General features: G+C 41.4%; 1 pseudogene; it reads left to right on the top strand.

Annotated features, from left to right (window-relative positions):
- LOC108705483 overlaps nt 1-24,168 on the top strand; it is a 214,721-nt pseudogene that overhangs the window by 86,399 nt on the left and 104,154 nt on the right.

Genomic DNA, 24,168 nt, shown 5'->3' with positions numbered 1-24,168 from the left:
GGTGCGGGCCCTGGCCCGCTCGCACACCCTGCTCCCCCCGTAGTTCCGCCCCTGAGCCTGTCCTCAAGCTCCTTTGCTCAAGCAACTCAACCAGGGGCTCAGGGTTCCAAGAAGATCCTTCAAACTCTCCCATTTACCCTGTAATGACGTAATGATTCCAACTAGACCCATCTGAACAAAAAGATAATATTTCTAATTATTTCTTCCTGGATTAATCATTTTATTGCACCTTAAATGAGAAGGAAATGCTTTCAGCACCTGGGGTGCCAAATGTTAGGCACCCCACAAGTGATTGTAGTTACTTACCTGAAACCCCAGGCCGGTGCTCCTATCAGCAGAAAACTGCACTGGCCGGGGTTATACCAGTGAGCACCACGGAGATTTCTTCGTCTTCCTCCTTCTTCGTGCAGCTGCACATGTGAAAAGCCGAACTTCAACTAAAAAGTCGGCTATTTCGTTCAACTGCACTTGCATTTGCCCCGGGAAATTTAAAGACAGAAGAAGACGGAAGTGGATCGCTCCATGGTACTCACTGGTATAACCCCGGGCCGGTGCAGTTTTCTTCCGATAGGAGCACCGGCCTGCAGTTTCAGGTAAGTAACTACAATCACTTGGAGGTGCCTAACATTTGGCAGCGCCAAGTGCTTCAAGCCTTTCCTTCTCCTTTAATAGAGAAAAAAAAAAGGGAAACAAAATACTTTTTTCCTCCTTTATGTTCTACCTCTCACCACAGCCCCCTCTCCTCTAACAGGGTTTGTTGGTAGGAGCAGTTCTATATTTTGGTGGCCCTGATTTCTTTGTAGTTTATTAATTTCTGTCTTTCCTTCCAAGTTGTTATCTGCAAAGTGGCATTTCTTCCTCACTCTTTCCACTTCTAAGTGGAACCAAACATTGTAGAAACATAACCCAGGGCTTTGCTTGTCTTCCACTAAGTACTACTTGTTTATACTGAATTAATTAGAGGATGTGACCTCTGAGAATGAGATTTCAGATCAGTTAGGGCTTCCGAGGTTACCAGGTTTCTCTTGCCTTTCATGAGAAATGTGACTCATTTCATAAACCGTTGTTTTATGTGGGAGTCATCCAAACCACACTCATCCTTTCTCTTGAGCTTCAGCCCTTGTCCCTGCCAAATTAGCCATGAAAAAAAACGCTTAGGCCATCATGACTGAACAGCAAGTCTAAGTATGTCGATGTCGGTTTAAACTCACTAAACACAACAATGACCAGTTACAGGTCCAAACCAAGCTGAGTCTGCATGTGCACAATTATTTATATCGAACATTCATCTACCTTATAGTTTAGCTAGCACATTTTCACTATTAAGAGAAGCCCATTGATGGCAATCTGAAAGTGAATAGGAGCTGTGTCCCCTTAACAGCTTCCTCTGAGACTATGGAATCTGGAACATGATAAAGAAGAATCTAATGTCTTACTCCGTCACTGTTATTATCCATGCTCCCCAACACCACTTCCTCCCAAACATGCCCCTTGCACAAACCTGACTATGGAATCTGGAACATGATAAAGTAGAACCTAACATCTTATTCCATCATTGTTATTATCCCATGCCCCAACACTTTTTTCTCTCTAACACGGAATCTGGAATATGATAAACAAGAACCTAATGTCCTACTTCTTCACCATTCTTCTCCCATGTCCTCCTACACCATTCTCCCTTATATGCCTCATCCACAAACCTTACTATGGAATCTGGAAAATTATAAAGAAGAACCTAATGTCCTACTCCTTCACCAGTCTTCTCCCATGCCCCCCAACACCATTTTCTTCCAAACATGCCCCTTACACAAACCTGATTACGGAATCTGGGACATGTTAAAGAAGAACCTAACATCTTATTCCTTCACTGTTATTATCCCATGCCCCCAACCTCATTTTCTCCCTAACACAGAATCTGGAATAATATAAAGAAGAACCTAACGTCCTACTTCACCATTTTTCTCCCATGCTCCCCAACGTGATTTTCTCCCACACATGCCCCTTGCACAAACCTGAGGCACACATGGGTTCAGTTCTACTTCAGTAAGCCCAGGTAATTTTTGGTTGTGATTCACGCAGGCTCTTTTACAAACAAAAATCTCAAGGTTGAATCTTAGCCAACCATTTTATTCCTTCACTGTTATTATCCCATGCCCCCCAACACCATTTTTTCCCGAACACGGAATCTAGAATGTCCTTCTTCTTCACCATTCTTCTCCCTTGTCCCCTTGCACAAACCTTACTATGGAATCTGGAAAATGATAAAGAAGAACCGAATGTCTTACTCCTTTACCAGTCTTCTCCCATGACCCCCAACACAATTTTCTCCCTAACATGCCTCTTGCACAAACCTGAAAATGGAATCTGGAAAATGATAAAGAAGAACTGAATGTCCTACTCCTTCACCAGTCTTCTCCCATGCCCCCCAACACCATTTTCTCACAAACATGCCTCTTGCACAAACCTGACTATGGAATCTGGAAAATGATAAAGAAGAACCTAACATCTTATTCCTTCGCTGTTATTATCCCATGCCCCCCAACCAAATTTTCTCCCAATCACGGAATCTGGAATAATATAAAGAAGAACCTAATGTCCTACTTCACCATTCTTCTCCCATGCCCCCCAACACCATTTTCCTACAAACATGCCCCTTGCACAAACCTGAGGCACACATGGGTTCAGTTCTACTTCAGTAAGCCCAGTTCATTTTTGGTTGTGATTCATGCAGGCTCTTTTACAAACAAAAATCTCAAGGTTGAAGCTGAGATGACCATCAGAATCCTATGTTTACCTATGTAAGGTTATTGGTCTGGGGCATTCTGTTTGCTGTGTGAATAGTATACATTACACACAATATCCTCACAACATGCGGAGCAATGCTCTGTTGTCTGGAGAGGGCACTTTTATTCCCTTAAAGCCTGGTCTGAGGCTCTAGCTACATTATGGCACATATGGAGTTTTCCTTTCTGTTGAGCCAATAATCATTTCTTCATGTTGTTTCAATCAGTTAGAGAAAAGGGCCCCTAATCTAAAGTGATAAAACAGAGTGTTGGTGCCACAGTGTCTCCTCGCACACACGCATTACAGCAGCGCAATCGGTGATACGATGCAGGCGGCCTGCTGGGACCTGTGGGATGGCTGATATTCTGGGGTATATCACCACGGGCTTTATCTGTGAGAAACAATGTCATTCTATCTGCAATAAGTGGCTTCATATGATTCATATTTTCCCACACTCAACAAATGGCTATCAGAGAAGGGCTGACTCATTTCAATGATGAATGTTACAAGCAGGACTCCTTTCTCGCTCCTCATTTCAGTTACATGAAACCACAGACGCAAGGGCCTATAATTAGAAGCAAGTTCGGTATTGTGTGAGATTCCTTCAATTTAATGCCATTTTGCATGTTCTCACCTGGGGGGATAATGCAGTGCAGAGCACCATGATGCTTGTACAATTAGCCAGCTCTGTTTCATCCTGCCCAAAATTCCTTTCTTTATCTGGATCTGTCCCACCAGCATAAAATATAAAAATATAACATTTCATAGCTGAAGACAAAAAGAGCTTTCTCCGCCTTAAAGGGACATGAAGCTGCGAGTTACAGTCACACAGTTAAAGCTGCGTGAAAGTGGGACTGTCCAATTCTGAGCAATGTCATTGTTTGGGAAGGCCAAGCAGTTGAATTAAAGTAAAACAGTGACACCAAAAAATGAAAATGTTTTAAAGTAATGAAAATACAATGTAATGTTTCCCTGCACTGGTAAAACTGGTGTGTTTGCTTCAGAAACACTACTATAGTTTATATAAACAAGCTGCTGTGTAGCCATGGGGCAGCCATTCAAGCACAGGATACACAGTAGATAACAGATAAGTACTACTATAGTTTATATAAACAAGCTGCTGTGTAGCAATTGGGCAGCCATTCAAGTACAGGATACACAGTAGATAACAGATAAGTAATTCTATAGTTTATATAAACAAGCTGCTGTGTAGCCATGGGGGCAGCCATTCAAGCACAGGATACACAGTAGATAACAGATAAGTACTACTATAGTTTATATAAACAAGCTGCTGTGTAGCCATGGGGGCAGCCATTCAAGCACAGGATACACAGTAGATAACAGATAAGTACTACTATAGTTTATATAAACAAGATGTTGTGTAGCCATGTAGGCAGCCATTCAAGCACAGGATACACAGTAGATTGCAGATAAGTACTACTATAGTTTATATAAACAAGCTGATGTCTTGAATGTATTGAAACCACCATCCTTCTCAACTCAAGGCATGCCTTCTTGTTCTCTTGTATGGTTTGATGGTGAGAAAGAAGCAGTGAGTTTATTATAGCCCCCTATATTGTATTACAGCTATGGGACCTGGTATCCAGAATGCTCCAGACCAGGGGCTTTCCAGATAATGGATCTTTCTGTAATTTGGATGTCTACTAGAAATCATGTAAACATTAAATAAAGCCAATAGGCTGGTTTTGCTTCCAATAAGGATTAATTATATCTTAGTTGGGATCAAGTACAAGCTACTGTTTTATTATTACACAGAAAAAGGATTATTTGAATAAAATGGAGTCTATGGCTGATGGCCATTCCGTAATTTAGAGTTTTCTGGATAACGGGTTTCTGGGTAACGGATCCCATATCTATAGTGACGTTGGGAGGGTCTGCGGACTGGATCATTGATCTAACATGGTCCCATTGATCTAATGAGTAAGGAGGCTGATCGGATCAAAGCAAAAGAAAGATGGCAGCTGTAGTCTCCCATTGTGTGTGTGTAGAATATTCCCATCACTAATGGCAACTGTACACTTTTCCTGAGATCAGCTCTGGGCAGGGAAATAACTACAGAGGAGAACCTGAGGCTACAGGGGGGCCCAGGAGATATTGGGGCCCCATGAGGCCTTAAAGGAGAAGGAAAGCTACGGAGGCATTTTATTGCCAATTGATTAGCTGCAATATTGCAAGATAGAATGCTATATTTATTCTCTCCCTGGTCATAACTCTGGACTCTGGACTCTGGATTACAGCAGGGAGGGGAGGAGGGAGGGGGAGAGAGGAGCAAACTGAGCATGCTCAAGCCCAAGCCCTGGAGGTTTAAGCTGAAAACAGGAAGTGTGATACAGAAGCCCATGAGTACACAATAGAAGGAAAGAAATGTGATGTTTCTTTTGACAGAGGACTCAGAGCAGCATTACTTTAAGGGGTTACTGGTGTATTTATATAGACCTTTCTGATAAAGCTTACTTACTTTTAGTCTTTCCTCCTCCTTTAATAAATGAGTAATTTCAATAAGTATTGGTAAAAAAGGACATCCTCTGGTTGTGGATTTTAAAATGAATTTGCTGTGGGGCCGAGTAACATCTTGTTATGCCAGTGTTTCTGGGATCTGCGGTGGGACTCAGTAAATGACAAAGGTCAAGGTGTGGGGCAGACCTGGTCAGTGTAATGTAATGATTTCTAATGGGAAGTCAGACATGTAAACAGCACAGGACTTTACATTCAACTACATGACACACCATATTGGGCTACTTTATGTCCCTTTGTAGAGGACGACTGTCTGGAACTAATTGCCCAGAACGACATGTTTATCAGTGAACAATGGTTTTATAATGAAGGGTTTGGCCAATCTCATGTAACGGTCGGACACACAAGCTTCTCTTTCATTGCTGAAATGATATGATCAGATTTCTCAAAGGAACATTTCCCTTTTTCCTCCATGTCTCTCCCTCTTTCCTTCCCCTTGTCTTTCAGTTATGCCTGACGCCACTTGCGGACATATTTGTGTGTCCTGGACAAACTCTATTTCCCTCACTCGCACTGCTCTACGCTGCACCATTGCTTCTCGACTCTCAGTGACAATGGGGAGGAACTCTTGTCTCTCACTTGCTCCCATATACTCAGATCCTATACTTCCAGGTTATTAACCTCTGCTTGCTCTTACGTCTTGTCTGCATGCTGCATGATATGGGCTATGTGTAACCTCTCTCACACTCCATGTCACAGCCAGGGACCCCCGAGCTAATTATTCAGGGAATCCTTTACCCCCACCTTCAGTGAGAGGGAATGTTTATTGGAACAGTTTTCTGAATTACTGATATAGCACTGGCATTGTCATTGGGCCCTGACCCCTAACCAAATTTTGGATCCAAAATCACCTTAAAGGCACAATACTGCTGTAGTAGAGTTTCAGAAGCTCTGAGTATCATCATAAAGGATAATGTACCCCCTACTGTAAATGCTAAGGATATCAGAAGTCACTGAGAAGTTGTTCTGTGACCATATAAAGGCACAAGGCTGCAGGCTGAGTTATACAGGGAACTCTGAGTATCACTCATGTATTATAAGGGATAATGTACCACCTACTGTAAATGATAAGGATATTAGAAGTCACTGAGGGGTTGTTCTGTGACCATATAAAGGCACAAGGCTGCAGGCTGAGTTATACAGGGAACTCTGAGTATCACTCATGTATTATAAGGGATAATGTACCACCTACTGTAAATGATAAGGATATTAGAAGTCACTGAGGGGTTGTTCTGTGACCATATAAAGGCACGAGGCTGCAGGCTGAGTTATACAGGGAACTCTGAGTATCACTCATGTATTATAAGAGATAATGTACCCCCTACTGTAAATGATAAGGATATTAGAAGTCACTGAGGGGTTGTTCTGTGACCATATAAAGGCACAAGGCTGCAGGCTGAGTTATACAGGGAACTCTGAGTATCACTCATGTATTATAAGGGATAATGTACCCCCTACTGTAAATGATAAGGATATTAGAAGTCACTGAGGGGTTGTTCTGTGACCATATAAAGGCACAAGGCTGCAGGCTGAGTTATACAGGGAACTCTGAGTATCACTCATGTATTATAAGGGATAATGCTCAGTGGGCTCTGATTGGCTGTTGAGAAGCTAAGCTTAGGGCTCGTCACTAATTATCCAGCAGAAAATGAGCTTCCCTGGCTGTAATATAAGATGATGCTACAGGTTTGCTGATTATTCAATTCTGATGCTAATTGCACTGGTTTCTGTGCTGCCATGTAGTAATTATGTGTATTAATTACTAATCAGCCTTATATTGTGACATTTCTATTCTATGTGTACTGTATATTGTGAGTGGCTCCCTAAGCTCAGTAAGTGACAGCAGCACAGAGCATGTGCAGTGAATCAGCAGAAAAGAAGAAGGGGAGCTACTGGGGCATCTTTGGAGACACAGATCTTTACTGCTAAAGGGCTGTGGTTGCCTTGGGCTGGTACAGAAGCACAAACCATAATGTACAACATTTCTACCTACTTCTTTGGTTAAGCTTTCCTTTAAGGTCTGTGATCTCTGGTCTACGTGTGTAGCATGAGGCACGTAAATACCGTCAGTTCTAAGATGGCCTTTTCTTGCATTGATAAGCGCTTTTTGGCTCCTTTTATAACTTGATGGTTATTTTTTGTTGCTTCAGAGGAAGGCATAACACCCCACCGTAGGAAACAGAGAGCCCCTTCACCTGGGATGTTACATAATAAGCTTTTATAGTCCATGTCTCACTAGACAAGTAACTAATGTACTGATCAGATCATCTTCTGAATCTCTCCAACTACTGAGTGGGAATTGCAGCACTTGCCCATTCCCCCATTTGCTTCCTTAGAAACCTTTACTCTGGTATCAGATGTCCTGTTCTCCCTGGCTCTGTCCCAGCGAAGAAATGTTTGTTCTTCCTTATTTATATTATTCGCTATGTTTATACTTCTACAGTTTGACTGTGTCACCTCTTTTCTGACATAAACAAAAGCTTCAAACTTTCCATTCCCTTCATTTGTTTGGTTGCCTGAACTTTTCCATTTTTAAAAGGTTGTTATTAAAGGAGAAGGAAAGTCTTCTTCGACTTGGGGGTGCCAAATGTTAGATACCCCAAGTGAATGTATTGACTTACATGAAACCCCGGGCCGGTGCTCCTATCAACAGATAACTGCACCGGCCCGTGGTTATACCAGTGAGCACCACGGAGCGATCCTCTTCCTACCGTCTTTGCGCGGCTGCACATGCACAGTAGAACGAAAAACAGAACTTTAATTAAAAAGTCGTGTATTTCATTCTACAGCGCTTGCGGGAAATTCGAAGAGAGAGAGGAAGAGGGAAGAGGATCACTCCGTGGTGCTCACTGTATAACCCCGGGCCGGTGCAGTTTTCTGCTGATAGGAGCACCAGAAGTAACCGTGCCTAACATTTGGCACCCCAAGTAGGGATGCACCAAATCCAGGATTTGGTTTGGGATTCGGCCAGGATTTGGACTTTTTCAGCAGGATTCGGAGTCGTCCGAATCCTTCTGCACGGCCGAACCGAATACAAATCCTAATTTGCATATGCAAAATAGGGGCTGGGAGGGAAATCGCGTGACTTTTTGTCACAAAACAAGGAAGTAAAAAATGTTTTCCTCTTCCCACCCCTAATTCGCATATGCAAATTCGGTTCGGTAATGGGCAGAATCTTTCTCGAAGGATTCGGGGGTTCGGCCAAATCCAAAATAGTGATTCAGTGCATTCATAATTTCATTCTACGATGCTTGCGTCTGCCCTGAGAAATTTGAAGAAAGAAGAAACCTGGAAGTGGATCGCTCCATGGAGCTCACTGGTATAACCCGGGTCGGTGCAGTTTTTTGCTGATAGGAGCAAAAGAAGTAAATACATTCACTTGGAGGTGGCTAACATTTGGCACCCCCAAATAGGGATGCACCAAATCCAGTTTCGGGATTCGGACAGAATTCGGTACGCAATTCGGCCAGAATTAGGCCTTTTTCGGATTCGGATTCAGCCAAAACTTCTGCCCGGCTGAACCAAAACCAAATCCTAATTTGCATATGCAAATTAGTGCCGGGCGGGAAATTGCGTGACTTTTTTCACAAAACAAGAAAGTAAAAAATGTTTTCCCCTTCCCACCTCTAATTTACATGTGCAAATTGGGATTTGGTTCGGTATTTGGCCGAATGTTTCGCAAAATAGTGGATTCAGTGCATTCCTACCCCCAAGTTCAAAAAGACTTTCCTTCTCCTTTAATCAAGGACCTTTGATCATTCGGCCTCATTTTTGGTTCTGGGAATATGTCCATGTCCATTTTCGGGTTGGACAGAGCCTTGCTAGGGAAGGGGTTAATCAGTGCAGTGCCAGTTAAACTGGGAAAGGAAAGGGAAAAATCGCATGACAGAAACAATGGAAAGAGTCCAAGCTGAAAATAGTGGAATTGGTGCTTAGCAGGGGATGCGGCAGAAACAGACCACACAGCGAATGTAAGTGAAACCATCTTCATCGTCTGAAGAGAGGAAAAACTACGCAGTTATACTCATGTTTAATTTGTGTGAAAGGCTTTATTATATGAAGCCCATGAAGATGTCCCCCAAAGGATCAGCAGTAGGTGGGATTCAAAATTCACAGGAAACTGGATGAAGAGAAGAGGGATCTATTGAGAGAGGATTTTAATGCTCGATTCTTCCAAGAAAAACCAAAGGCAACGGAAATCCCACAAGAGTGAGACGCACAATATGATGTGAATTTCTCTTGCAGAAGTGTTTGTTAGTGGGACAAAAAGGCAGCGCAAATAATGAAGCATTTTAGAAGAGACAAAATCCACCCAAACAATTAGAGATGAGTCAAATCCCCCCAGGACATTGTTCTTCACATAAAGACAGGGAGAGGGTGTGCAGAGACACTACTTCTTGGATTTCTCTGCTATGAAAAGAAAAGTTCAAATACAATCAGTATAGAGCAGGGCTGGCAGGTATTAGCACAGGGGAGTCCAATTGGCTTTCCTCTACCAGCAGAACTGGAACTCTCACACATACTCCCAATCCACTGACTCAATGTGCCCCAGGAGGCCCCCTCAGTTCTGGCCAGGGGAATGGCTGCTCTTTGCACCAGAGAAGGGATCCGGCATAAAACATGGCCTAACACGATCCAAGATGGGGAGCTCCTGTGCACAACCTTGAAGGCCTGAATCATTACTGTTATAGGGCAATTGAATCTCTAGGCTGATCGCCTTAAAGTCTTAAAGGGATTCTGTCATGGGAAACCATGTTTTTTTAAAAAAAACACATCAGTTAATAGTGTGGCTCCAGCAGAATTCTGCACTAAAATCCATTTCTCAAAAGAGCAAACAGATTTTTTTATATTCAATTTTGAAATCTGACATGGGGTTAGACATTTTGTCAGTTTCCCAGCTGCCCCCAGTCATGTGGCTCTGATAAACTTCAGTCACTCTTTACTGCTGTACTGCAAGTTGGAGTGATATCACCCCTCCCTTTCCCCCCCAGCAGCCTAATAACAGAACAATGGGAAGGTAACCAGATAGCAGCTCCCTAACACAAGATAACAGCTGCCTGGTAGATCTAAGAACAGCACTCAATAGTAAAATCCAGGTCCCACTGAGACACATTCAGTTACATTGAGTAGGAGAAACAACAGCCTGCCAGAAAGCAGTTCCATCCTAAAGTGCTGGCTCTTTCTGAAATCACATGACCAGGCAAAATGACCTGAGATGCACCTACACACCAATATTACAACTAAATACACTTGCTGGTTCAGGAATGACATTTTATATTGTAGAGTGAATTATTTGCAGTGTAACCAGTAGGGTTGTAAACGAATCCAGGATTCAGGTTCAGGATTCAGCCTTTTTCAACAGGATTCAGATTCGGCCGAATCCTTCTGTCCGACTGAACTAAATCCTAATCTGCATATGCAAATTAGGGGTGGGGAAGGAAATCACGTGACTTTTTGTCACAAAACAAGGACGTACAAAAGGGTTTCCTTCTTCCCATTCCTAATTTGCATATGCAAATTTGGATTTGGTTCGGTATTCGGTTCGGTATTTGGCCGAATCTTTTGCAAAGGATTCGGGGATTCGGACGAATCCAAAATAGTGGATTCAGTGTACTTTAGAAATAAAAACTATTTTACCTGCCCTATAACGGCAGTGTGTTGCTATGTGAGTGCATTGCTATATCCATTTGCCTTTCACAGAATGAATTCCATTCCCCTGTTTGGGTACTTGGGCAGCCCTACAATGTCTCCAACACACCGATGAGATTTCCTGGAATTCGATACTTCTCCTCGCAAGGTCCTGTGAACTGCTAGGAAATATACATTCATTTTGGAAGGTCATATGTTATTATCCATATTTCAGTGAATCACTTAAAATGTATTTACTGTATATGGCACTATAGTATCAAGCAGAATTAGTAAGTAATAATATATCCCTTAAAGCCATCTTGTAACTGCACCCCTGTCATCACATTTTAATGTGCTGGGATTTTGAGACCATGTCATGTTCCCCTCCTATATCTCCAAATGTTCTGTTTCTTGATGGTTCATTAAAAAGTGGGTTTTGGTTACAGGAGTCTCTGCCAAAAAAAGTACATTTTATTTCTGCACAAACAATATTATTTCTATTACATCCTAAACATCTAACAAGCCAAAAATTCTCTGTGCCAACTGCCCAATGGATGTTGTCAGCATCGTTACTTCTGATTTGTTACGTGCCAAACGGCCGGTGTAGTTTGATAATTTAGTTACTCCTGATTCAATGTGCCAAGTTCCCAATGCAGTCTGATAGTATAGTAGTTACTCCTCATTCAATACAGTCTGATAGTATAGTTACTCCTCATTCAATACAGTCTGATAGTATAGTTACTCCTCATTCAATGTGCCAAGTTCCTGATACAGTCTGATAGTATAGTTACTCCTCATTCAATGTTCCAAGTTCCCGATACAGTCTGATAGTATAGCTACTCCTCATTCAATGTGCCAAGTTCCCGATACAGTCTGATAGTATAGTTACTCCTCATTCAATGTGCCAAGTTCCCAATGCAGTCTGATAGTATAGTAGTTACTCCTCATTCAATACAGTCTGATAGTATAGTTACTCCTCATTCAATACAGTCTGATAGTATAGTTACTCCTCATTCAATGTGCCAAGTTCCCAATGCAGTCTGATAGTATAGTTACTCCTCATTCAATACAGTCTGATAGTATAGTTACTCCTCATTCAATGTGCCAAGTTCCCAATGCAGTCTGATAGTATAGTTACTCCTCATTCAATACAGTCTGATAGTATAGTTACTCCTCATTCAATGTGCCAAGTTCCTGATACAGTCTGATAGTATAGTTACTCCTCATTCAATGTTCCAAGTTCCCAATGCAGTCTGATAGTATAGTTACTCCTCATTCAATACAGTCTGATAGTATAGTTACTCCTCATTCAATGTGCCAAGTTCCTGATACAGTCTGATAGTATAGTTACTCCTCATTCAATGTGCCAAGTTCCCAATGCAGTCTGATAGTATAGTTACTCCTCATTCAATACAGTCTGATAGTATAGTTACTCCTCATTCAATGTGCCAAGTTCCTGATACAGTCTGATAGTATAGTTACTCCTCATTCAATGTTCCAAGTTCCCGATACAGTCTGATAGTATAGTTACTCCTCATTCAATGTGCCAAGTTCCCGATACAGTCTGATAGTATAGTTACTCCTCATTCAATGTGCCAAGTTCCCGATACAGTCTGATAGTATAGTTACTCCTCATTCAATGTGCCAAGTTCCCAAAACAGTCTGATAGTATAGTTACTCCTCATTCAATACATTCGGATAGTATAGTTACTCCTCATTCAATGTGCCAAGTTCCCGATACAGTCTGATAGTATAGTTACTCCTCATTCAATGTGCCAAGTTCCCGATACAGTCTGATAGTATAGTTACTCCTCATTCAATGTGCCAAGTTCCAGATACAGTCTGATAGTATAGTTACTCCTCATTCAATGTACCAAGTTCCCGATACAGTCTGATAGTATAGTTACTCCTCATTCAATGTGCCAAGTTCCCGATACAGTCTGATAGTATAGTTACTCCTCATTCAATGTGCCAAGTTCCAGATACAGTCTGATAGTATAGTTACTCCTCATTCAATGTGCCAAGTTCCCGATACAGTCTGATAGTATAGTTACTCCTCATTCAATGTTCCAAGTTCCCGATACAGTCTGATAGTATAGTTACTCCTCATTCAATGTGCCAAGTTCCCGATACAGTCTGATAGTATAGTTACTCCTCATTCAATACATTCTGATAGTATAGTTACTCCTCATTCAATGTTCCAAGTTCCCGATACAGTCTGATAGTATAGTTACTCCTCATTCAATACAGTCTGATAGTATAGTTACTCCTCATTCAATGTGCCAAGTTCCCGATACAGTCTGATAGTATAGTTACTCCTCATTCAATGTGCCAAGTTCCCAATGCAGTCTGATAGTATAGTTACTCCTCATTCAATACAGTCTGATAGTATAGTTACTCCTCATTCAATGTGCCAAGTTCCTGATACAGTCTGATAGTATAGTTACTCCTCATTCAATGTTCCAAGTTCCCGATACAGTCTGATAGTATAGTTACTCCTCATTCAATGTGCCAAGTTCCCGATACAGTCTGATAGTATAGTTACTCCTCATTCAATGTGCCAAGTTCCCGATACAGTCTGATAGTATAGTTACTCCTCATTCAATGTGCCAAGTTCCCAAAACAGTCTGATAGTATAGTTACTCCTCATTCAATACATTCGGATAGTATAGTTACTCCTCATTCAATGTGCCAAGTTCCCGATACAGTCTGATAGTATAGTTACTCCTCATTCAATGTGCCAAGTTCCCGATACAGTCTGATAGTATAGTTACTCCTCATTCAATGTGCCAAGTTCCAGATACAGTCTGATAGTATAGTTACTCCTCATTCAATGTACCAAGTTCCCGATACAGTCTGATAGTATAGTTACTCCTCATTCAATGTGCCAAGTTCCCGATACAGTCTGATAGTATAGTTACTCCTCATTCAATGTGCCAAGTTCCAGATACAGTCTGATAGTATAGTTACTCCTCATTCAATGTGCCAAGTTCCCGATACAGTCTGATAGTATAGTTACTCCTCATTCAATGTTCCAAGTTCCCGATACAGTCTGATAGTATAGTTACTCCTCATTCAATGTGCCAAGTTCCCGATACAGTCTGATAGTATAGTTACTCCTCATTCAATACATTCTGATAGTATAGTTACTCCTCATTCAATGTTCCAAGTTCCCGATACAGTCTGATAGTATAGTTACTCCTCATTCAATACAGTCTGATAGTATAGTTACTCCTCATTCAATGTGCCAAGTTCCCAATGCAGTCTGATAGTTTAGTTACTAGGGATGCACCGAATCCACTATTCTGGATTTGGCCGAACCCCCGAATCCTTTGTGAAAGATTCGGCCGAATACTCAACCGAATCCTGATTTGCATATGCAAATTAGGGGTGGGAAGGGGAAAACATTTTTTTACTTCCTTGTTTTGTGACAAAAAGTCACACGATTTTCCTTGCTGGGGGCGACTAATCTCCCCGAATCTGTTTGTGTGGCCTGACCCTAATAAAGAAGTCACTATTTAGTTCTACTGCACATGCTTCTGCCCTGGGAAATTTGAGAAAGAAGGAAGCCGATCGCTCCGTGTTGCTCACTGGAATAACCCCAGGACTGGTGCAGTTTTCTCCTGATAGGAGCACCGGCCTGGGATGTGAGGTAAGTAAATACAATCACTTTTGGCCCCCCCAAGTAAATAGGCCTTTCCTTCTCCTTTAAGGATTATAAATATTCATCTAATGACCCCCATTGGTGACTGTGAGAAGTTCTTGGCCAATACCCAGTTATCTACACAACATGGAGACCTGCCAGTAAACAGGCAATGTACCTGTATTCCAGGTGTTCTTTCTGTGATGGCAAGAGAGACATTACAAAGTCAGTGTACCAGTTGCAATGATATTTTCAATGCTTCATATGAATGTTACTGGTAAGACAGAGCTGCCAATAATATATTATTATTACTGGAATAAACAGACAGCGCCAGCCTCTGATGTGGTATAAATCTCATGCACTAGATCTGTCATTTTCAGAAGCACTTGTTGGCCTGTCAAATTGATGTCACTATGACTCCAGAATGGATTAGCCACACGAGTTAAACGTCCGAGTCTTTCCATGACTAGTGTTGGTGTCAAGTGGCACGGAGAGAACATTGGCTTCCTTGCCCGTCACAGGATTCTTATTAAGTCAGTTCACATTTCACAAAGATGTTTTAATAAAGGCATTGTGGGTTCATCCTCATGACAGCACAGATGAAAGAACTTGTGTGGTCTCAAACGACCGGCCTCATCTGCGCAGGAACAAAATAAAACGTAAAGCGAAAAATAATTGTAAGCTGCTTGTGTCTGCTGGAGAGAAACGCTACAGTTTCACGTTTTGGTTTCCTTTTTCGTGACACATAGAGAAGTCATAGCTGATTTGGTGCTATTAAACCATCCCTGGGTCTGGTTCCCCTTTAATCCTCTCCACCTATAAAGGCAATCACTATGGGGCAGTAGGGATGTAGCGAACAGTTCGCCTGTGAACTTGTTCGCGCGAACTTCGACCGTTCGCGTCCGCCTAATGTTCGCGAACGTTTGGGAACGTTCGCAATTTGAGTTCGCGACCATTCGACCGCTAAAATCGAACGATTTCCATTCGTTCGAACGATTTCCATTCGTTCGAACGATTAAAATCCCTCGACCGTTCGATTCGAATGAAAATCCTTCGATCGAACGATGAAAATCCTTCAAACGTTCGAATCGAACGAAAAATCCTTCGAACGTTCGAATCGAACGATTTTGCGGGTGTTCGAAGCTCGCGAACGGTTCGCGAACCGTTCGCATTTTTTGCCGGTGTTCGCGAACGGCGTTCGCGAACACCAAAACGGCGGTTCGCTACATCCCTATGGGGCAGATTCACTAAAGGGCAAAGTGGCCGTCGCTAGCAACAATTTGCCAGAAATCTCATCCACAGGGACATATCCAAACAGGCATAGAGGGCAATTTACTAGCGAGCCTTTGTTCGCACTCTAACGCCAGGCGACTTTCCACCCGAGTTTACTTCGCCACCTCAGACCAGACGAACTGCTGAAACTAGGGATGCACCGAATCCCCGAATCCTTTGTGAAATATTTGGCCGAATACCGAACCGAAATCCGAATTTGCAAATTAGAGGTGGGAAAGGAAAAAGTGGGGAAACATTATTTTATTTCCTTGTTTTATGGCGAAAAGTCACATGAGTTCCCTTCCCGCCCCTAATTTACATATGCAAATTAGGATTCGGTGCATCCCTAGATAAAACGAAGCTACATCCTCCTCAGTCTCAGTGACATCATATCCTGTATGCCGCAAATGCATTCAAGTTTGGAGAAAAACTCGATTCGTACAAATCGGATACGATTCAAATTTTTCGGTAGGAATTATTCGATCAAATATTGGACAAACAAATTTTTTCTTAACCTAAGTTGAATTGTGAGTATAATCGAGTTAAAAAAAATTCACATAAATTTGACCTTTTATAAATGTGCCTCCCAATGTCAGCTTGAAGACTGAATTCCCCTTTAATTTAGGTTCAACTTTGCTTTAATGTCATCCAGGCTCACCTTACCTATGGATAGCTTTCAAGTTCTTTGTACTTGCAAACTATGTGCTACTATCTGCCTAGTTTTGGACCCAACGAATCCAGTATAATTTGCCTCTTCTAATCCAAATACTTCTAAATACTAAGCTCCTAAATACTCACTATATAATGCACGTAAATAGCGAAGCATTGCTTATGTCACAAATTAAGAAATATTAAGCTAACAGTGAAAAATGGTCCCAAGAAATGATAAACCATGGGGTTTAGGGCTCCTTCAGGTGGTGTTGGAGGGGTCAGACTCGCCTGACCAGAGTCTCCAGATGAAACACAACAGTTGCTTATGTTAAAAGGCTGCTGTCATCAGATAACTGTTGTCTAATCACAAGCGCATTTCATTATTTACACAATCTTTGATATATCTGTGTTATATAGTTAGGCGATATTGACTACTGTATAGTTTATCTAGAATGCGTGGTCTTCGGGGGTTCCTAATGTTATGGTTGAATCAATGGTTGATGATTGTGGCCATTCTTTTCCACTTTTCATTTCAATATTTACAAGCAAAAGTGTCACATCAGAACGTTAGGTCTTTCATCCTGGTTCCCCAAAGAGTCGGCCTGCTTCATATTTCATGAATCCTGGATGCTTTCTTCAAAAGCAGCCTACTATGGGGCAGATTTACTCGAGAGCGAAGTGGCTAACGCTAGCATCAATTTGTTAGCATTCGCACCCACAGGGACATCGCCAATTTACTAAAGGGCGCAGGAGTCACTTCGCTAGCGAAAGAGATAGACACTAGTGGTCATTCGCATTCTATCGCAAGGCGACAATCGCTCTGGCGAATGGATGTTAGAGTCCTACGTGGAACCAATTTGTTAAACCCGAACCAGACCCGCAAATTCCCATACTTACCCGCTTGGACCCGCAACAGACCCGACCCGCAAGTACCTTATCCGCAACCCGATCTGCGACCCGCTGATCATCAAGAAACAGGAAGTGGTGTCCTTATAAACTGGAAGTGACATCATTGGAAGTAGGCGTGATCAGAAAAAAAGAAGTAAAACTCGCTATTGAGAAGACCCGTGACCCAAACCATGATCCGCAAACCCGTAGAAAATTTTATCTGCAACCCGTAGGGTACTACAGATGGTTCACCTTTAATTTAAGTTTTAGTATGTTATAGAACAGTCTATCCTAAGTAACTTTTAATGTGATCTTCATTGCTTTTTTAAAGTTTTTTAATTATTTGCCTGTTTCTTCTGACTTATTCCAGCTTTCGAATGGGGGTCGCTAAAAAACAAAAAAAAAACAAATGCTTTGTAAGGCTACAAATTTATTATTATTATTGATACTTTTTATTGCTCATCTTTCTATTCAGGACTCTCCTATCCATATCCCAGTCTTTTATTCAAATCAGAGTATGGTTGTTAGGGCAATCTCGACCTTAGCAACCATATTACAGAAATTGCAAACTGGAGAGCTGCTGAATAAAAAGCTAAATAACTCAAAAACCACAAATAATAAAGAATGAAAACCAATTGCAAATTGTCTCAGAATATCCCTCTCTACATCATACTGACCCATTTAAGTACCACTGATCCACCGTGTGTCTTGTACTACCTTCGCTGGGACTGTACATTTAAAGATAGAGTTTCTAAAGCAAGAAAATAAATTCGAGAGAATACCATGGATAGTATTGCACAAAGCTGCTCTCCGAAACCCCGTTGTGTCTTTTTTATGCATAAGACTCCAGGCTTCTGTGTCTTGGGGCGATTATTCTATTTCAGGTCACAATGGTGGTTTCCAAGTGTGGACAAAGAAAAAAAATATCCCTTTTAACTTCAAAACCATGTTCTGTTATAATTGGACTTGCAAAATGAATATTGCAGAGCTCTGTTATTATAGTGTGGCATTAGCACCGCAAATCATTTATTCTGCTTTTTTTCTGCCATTTCCTAAATTGCCACTTTTTTCCGATGTTTTCTTACATTGTATTTGTAACACTGAGAATGTAACAAATTCCTTTCCGTAACCATCACAAGCGATTTAACTAAAGGTCACTGAGAAACACCTCGTGCCATAACCACGGCCTAACTGGATTAAGGTTTTGCACAAATCTGCTGGATAAATAAGACTTATTGTTGGATGACAAAATTCATCCTTCACAAAAGCAGAAACATTTGTAATAACATTTTCAGCTTGGGCTTGGAATCCACCCATTCTTATTCTCCAGTCATAAAGGTTGTTCAGGCTCTTCAGTAACAGTACTCAGATATATATATATATATGTTAAAAGCATAATACAGGGATAATGTACCCCCTACTGTAAATGATAAGGATATTAGAAGTCACTGAGGGGTTGTTCTGTGACCATATAAAGGCACAAGGCTGCAGGCCGAGTTATACAGGGAACTCTGAGTATCACTCATGTATTATAAGGAATAATGTACCCCCTACTGTAAATGATAAGGATATTAGAAGTCACTGAGGGGTTGTTCTGTGACCATATAAAGGCACAAGGCTGCAGGCTGAGTTATACAGGGAACTCTGAGTATCACTCATGTATTATAAGGAATAATGTACCCCCTACTGTAAATGATAAGGATATTAGAAGTCACTGAGGGGTTGTTCTGTGACCATATAAGGGCACAAGGCTGCAGGCTGAGTTATACAGGGAACTCTGAGTATCACTGATGTATTATAAGGGATAATGCACCGCCTACTGTAAATGATAAGGATATTAGAAGTCACTGAGGGGTTCTGTGACTATATAATGGCACAAGGCTACAGGCTGAGTTATACAGGGAACTCTGAGTATCACTCATGTATTGTAAGGTATAATGTACCCCCTACTGTAAATGATAAGGATATTAGAAGTCACTGAGGGGTTGTTCTGTGACCATATAAGGGCACAAGGCTGCAGGCTGAGTTATACAGGGAACTCTGAGTATCACTGATGTATTATAAGGGATAATGCACCGCCTACTGTAAATGATAAGGATATTAGAAGTCACTGAGGGGTTCTGTGACTATATAATGGCACAAGGCTACAGGCTGAGTTATACAGGGAACTCTGAGTATCACTCATGTATTGTAAGGTATAATGTACCCCCTACTGTAAATGATAAGGATATTAGAAGTCACTGAGGGGTTGTTCTGCGACCATATAAAGGCACAAGGCTGCAGGCTGAGTTATACAGGGAACTCTGAGTATCACTCATGTATTATAAGGAATAATGTACCCCCTACTGTAAATGATAAGGATATTAGAAGTCACTGAGGGGTTGTTCTGTGACCATATAAAGGCACAAGGCTGCAGGCTGAGTCATACAGGGAACTCTGAGTATCACTCATGTATTATAAGGGATAATGTCCCCCCTACTGTAAATGATAAGGATATTAGAAGTCACTGAGGGGTTGTTCTGTGACCATATAAAGGCACAAGGCTACAGGCTGAGTTATACAGGGAACTCTGAGTATCACTCATGTATTATAAGGGATAATGTACCCCCTACTGTAAATGATAAGGATATTAGAAGTCACTGAGGGGTTGTTCTGTGACCATATAAAGGCACAAGGCTACAGGCTGAGTTATACAGGGAACTCTGAGTATCACTCATGTATTATAAGGGATAATGTACCCCCTACTGTAAATGATAAGGATATTAGAAGTCACTGAGGGGTTGTTCTGTGACCATATAAAGGCACAAGGCTGCAGGCTGAGTTATACAGGGAACTCTGAGTATCACTCATGTATTATAAGGAATAATGTACCCCCAACTGTAAATGATAAGGATATTAGAAGTCACCGAGTTTTTTGTTTTATAATACGGAGTTGTATGCCTTTAGCCCATATCAATATAGAACATGTTATCTGGTATTGTTGCAGAAAACAGAACATCTCAATTACAGGTTGTTTCGGGGACTAAATAGCAGCCTATTAGGGGGATATAAGGCAACTAATTGTCCCTTCCTTGTGATCTTCCTATTCAAACACCACATGTATACACATGAATTCCTCCATACTGAGTTGATACATGCACGAGACGATTGTTTCAGACCTACTTTGCATTTCTGCTCCCAAAATAATTGCTTTAATTTGTGTTGCGTCTGTGCCCGCCCTCATTATATCTCCCTGCATCGCTGATCATTTTTTAGAGCTAATGGTGCTATGATCTGCATGTCATAACAAAGATAAAAAGATGTCTCTCCAGACGGAGCGGTAACACAAACACAGGGTGAGCCGAGTCATGCGATTTCTAATGTTAATATTCCGAGAAGGTACACTTACATCGAAATTGTTTGGATATAGCCTTCCTCTGAGTTATGGGAAGTATAAACACGTAGGGATGATACACTGCTTGCCTCCAGATACATTCATACATTCAGGACGTTTACTGGGATTTTAAGTTTGAGATGTGCAGTACAGGTATGGGATCATTATCCAGAAACCCTTATTCAGAAAGCTCCCAATTACATAACGGCCGATTCCATTAGAATCAAATAATCCAATTTTTTTTAAATGATTTCCTTTTTCTCTGTAATAATAAAACAGTCGCTTGATCCCAACTAAGATATAATTAATCCTTATTGGCATATACAGGGCTGCCATTAGAAATCAAGGGGCCCCGTACAACAAAATTTTCGGGGAACCCCGGCCCAAATCCCGCCCATCCCACCCAAGATCCCGCCGAACATATACAACAGTTAAAAGACCACACAGACAGTTTTTTAAAAATCATTGGTAGTCAGGGCCGCCCATAAGTTAAAAAAAAAAATGTTGGTGCCAGGAACCCCCTTACAAGTTAAAAAAACATTGGGGCCCCAGAGAATATTTAAAAAAAAAAAAAATTGGTGACAGGGGCCTATAAAGTATTAAAATAATACATTGGTGGTTAGGACTTCAAAAAAATTAAAAAAACATACACATTGTTGTTCAGTAGAGCTGAACTCGTGGCTTCAGGACTTCAAGTTCAGCTTTTTTCGTGATTTCAGGTCTTTTCCCGGCTTCAGGACTTCAAGTCCAGGTCTTTTCTTCACTTCGGGTCTTTTCGCGGCTTTGGCAGTTCGGGACTTCAGCTTTTCGGCAGTTCAGGAATTACGAAGAGGCAGCACAGCCGGGCCCCCCGTGTCTGGTACAGGAGTACCCCTTGTGCCCCCCTGATGGCGGCCCTGGGCATATTTCACACCAAATAGGATCTCGTCCCAGGTGTCACCAATTTTTTTAACGTGATCTGGGCTTGTACTAAAATGAATCACCAGATAGCAGTAAATATCCAACAACCCCTCAGAGACTTCTAATATCCTTATAATTTACAGTAGGGGGTACATTATCCCTTATAATACATGAGTGATACTCAGCGTTCCCTGTATAACTCAGCCTGCAGCCTTGTGTCTTTATATGGTCACAGAACAACCCCTCAGTGACTTCTAATATCCTTATAATTTACAGTAGGGGGTACATTATCCCTTATAATACATGAGTGATACTCAGAGTTCCCTGTATAACTCAGCCTGCAGCCTTGTGCCTTTATATGGTCACAGAACAACCCCTCAGTGACTTCTAATATCCTTATCATTTACAGTAGGGGGTACATTATCCCTTATAATACATGAGTGATACTCAGAGTTCCCTGTATAACTCAGCCTGCAGCCTTGTGCCTTTATATGGTCACAGAACCCCTCAGTGACTTCTAATAGCCTTATCATTTACAGTAGGGGGTACATTATCCCTTATAATACATGAGTGATACTCAGAGTTCCCTGTATAACTCAGCCTGCAGCCTTGTGCCTTTATATGGTCACAGAACAACCCCTCAGTGACTTCTAATATCCTTATCATTTACAGTAGGGGGTACATTATCCCTTATAATACATAAGTGATACTCAGAGTTTCCTGTATAACTCAGCCTGCAGCCTTGTGCCTTTATATGGTCACAGAACAACCCCTCAGTGACTTCTAATATCCTTATAATTTACAGTAGGGGGTACATTATCCCTTATAATACATGAGTGATACTCTGAGTGCATTTAAATGGTCACAGACTTCTAATATCCTAATCATTTACAGAAGAAGGTACATTATCCCTTACCCTATGGGTATATAACTGGACTTAATGTTACAAAAAATATTATCACAACTTGTTTTGTCAGATAGTTTTGGTGCTTACTATGAATAACTCTCTTTTGGATCTTGTAATAATTTATAATAACATTTATAGCATTTGTATAGGTGAACATTTAGGGAATAGTGATCATTTGACATTACGTTGTAGAGAAAACTCTCTAGGAGGTAACTTTAAAAAAAGAAAAGTGTGGCCTGTAGATGTCACTGTGCTCATACTTATACTGTGCATACTTCCTGGTAGCTTAAAAGTGAAAGTTACTGTTGTGTAATGCCTGCATGACTGTGCTAATAAAGCACTGTTATACTCTACTCATCCTCGGCTACCCAAAACGTAACAAATGGCGACAAGGATGGCTCTTCTACCTCTGCAGCAGCCTGCAACTTTTCTTCCAAACCCTGGTGAGCCTACCATACCTTTTACTGCTTGGATCCGTATGTTTGAAAATTACATTATTGCTGCTGACCAAGGGGAGATTTCTGCTGCTAGAAAGCTTCACTTATTCACTGCCTGGGAGCAGAGGGACAGCATATATTCTATACATTATCATTACCTGATGAGACTTATGAAACTGCTCTTACTGCTTTAAAGAACTTTTTCGTGCCAAGAGTAAATGTGGTTGCTGAAAGATATAAATTGCGCCAATGTGGACAACGTAAATGCGAATCCACAGAACAATTTGTAGCAGCTTTGAGAGAGCTGGTTGTTACCTGTGAGTTTTGGAATCTAACAGATGAAATGCTAAGAGACCAAATAGTGGAAAAACAAACTCACCTCACATTAGAGAGAGACTGCTCCTAGAGCAGGATTTAACCCTTGCAAATGCTATTACAGTTGCTAGCCAAATTGAAACAGCAGTGGCAGAGGCTAAAACTCTCAGTCAGGGAACTGCTGGGAATGTACAGACTGTGAATTCAGCACTGTGGCCTAATAATGCACAGTCACAGGCAAAATACAGTGCTAAGGAAAGGGATTCACCTACACTGCAAAACCGTACAGCAAATACAAATAGAAAATACTGCTTCTGCTGTGGTTCAACATAACACTCTACTACAAATGTCACAGTATTAAGTGTGGATAAAGCTGGTACATTTATTCCAGACAAGTTTATATGCACTGTCAGTGTCAGTACTGCTTCTGCTGACAAGGGACACTCCATTAACCTGATGATACAGGTTCAGCTGTTTCTATACTACCAAAGGAGATTTTCTTGAAATACTTTGCAAAATATCCGTTAGTTGCACCTGCCCTGAAACTGGTTGGTTACTTAAAGGATCCAATCCCTGTGCTTGGTTACTTGCCAGTGACTGTACAATTTGAATCAAATACTGCAAAATGTGACTTTTCCATTGTGAATAAGGGAACTGCTATACTTGGAAGGGATCTCTCTGCTGCATTAAACCTACAATTAGTTGATGGTCTCATTACTACAGCACCAGTGCCTGCCACACAACCAGTGTCTAAAATTTCACCACAAAGCAACACTTCACTGGGTTGTGCAAAGAACTTTATACACAAAGTTAAGTTGAGACCAGATGTAAAACC

The sequence above is a fragment of the Xenopus laevis genome, chromosome 1S (assembly GCF_017654675.1).
Source record: "Xenopus laevis strain J_2021 chromosome 1S, Xenopus_laevis_v10.1, whole genome shotgun sequence".
NCBI classification, from domain to species: Eukaryota; Metazoa; Chordata; class Amphibia; order Anura; family Pipidae; genus Xenopus; species Xenopus laevis.
The sequence above is the reverse complement of the archived record's forward strand: the minus strand, read 5'-3'. Positions and strand labels throughout refer to the sequence as shown.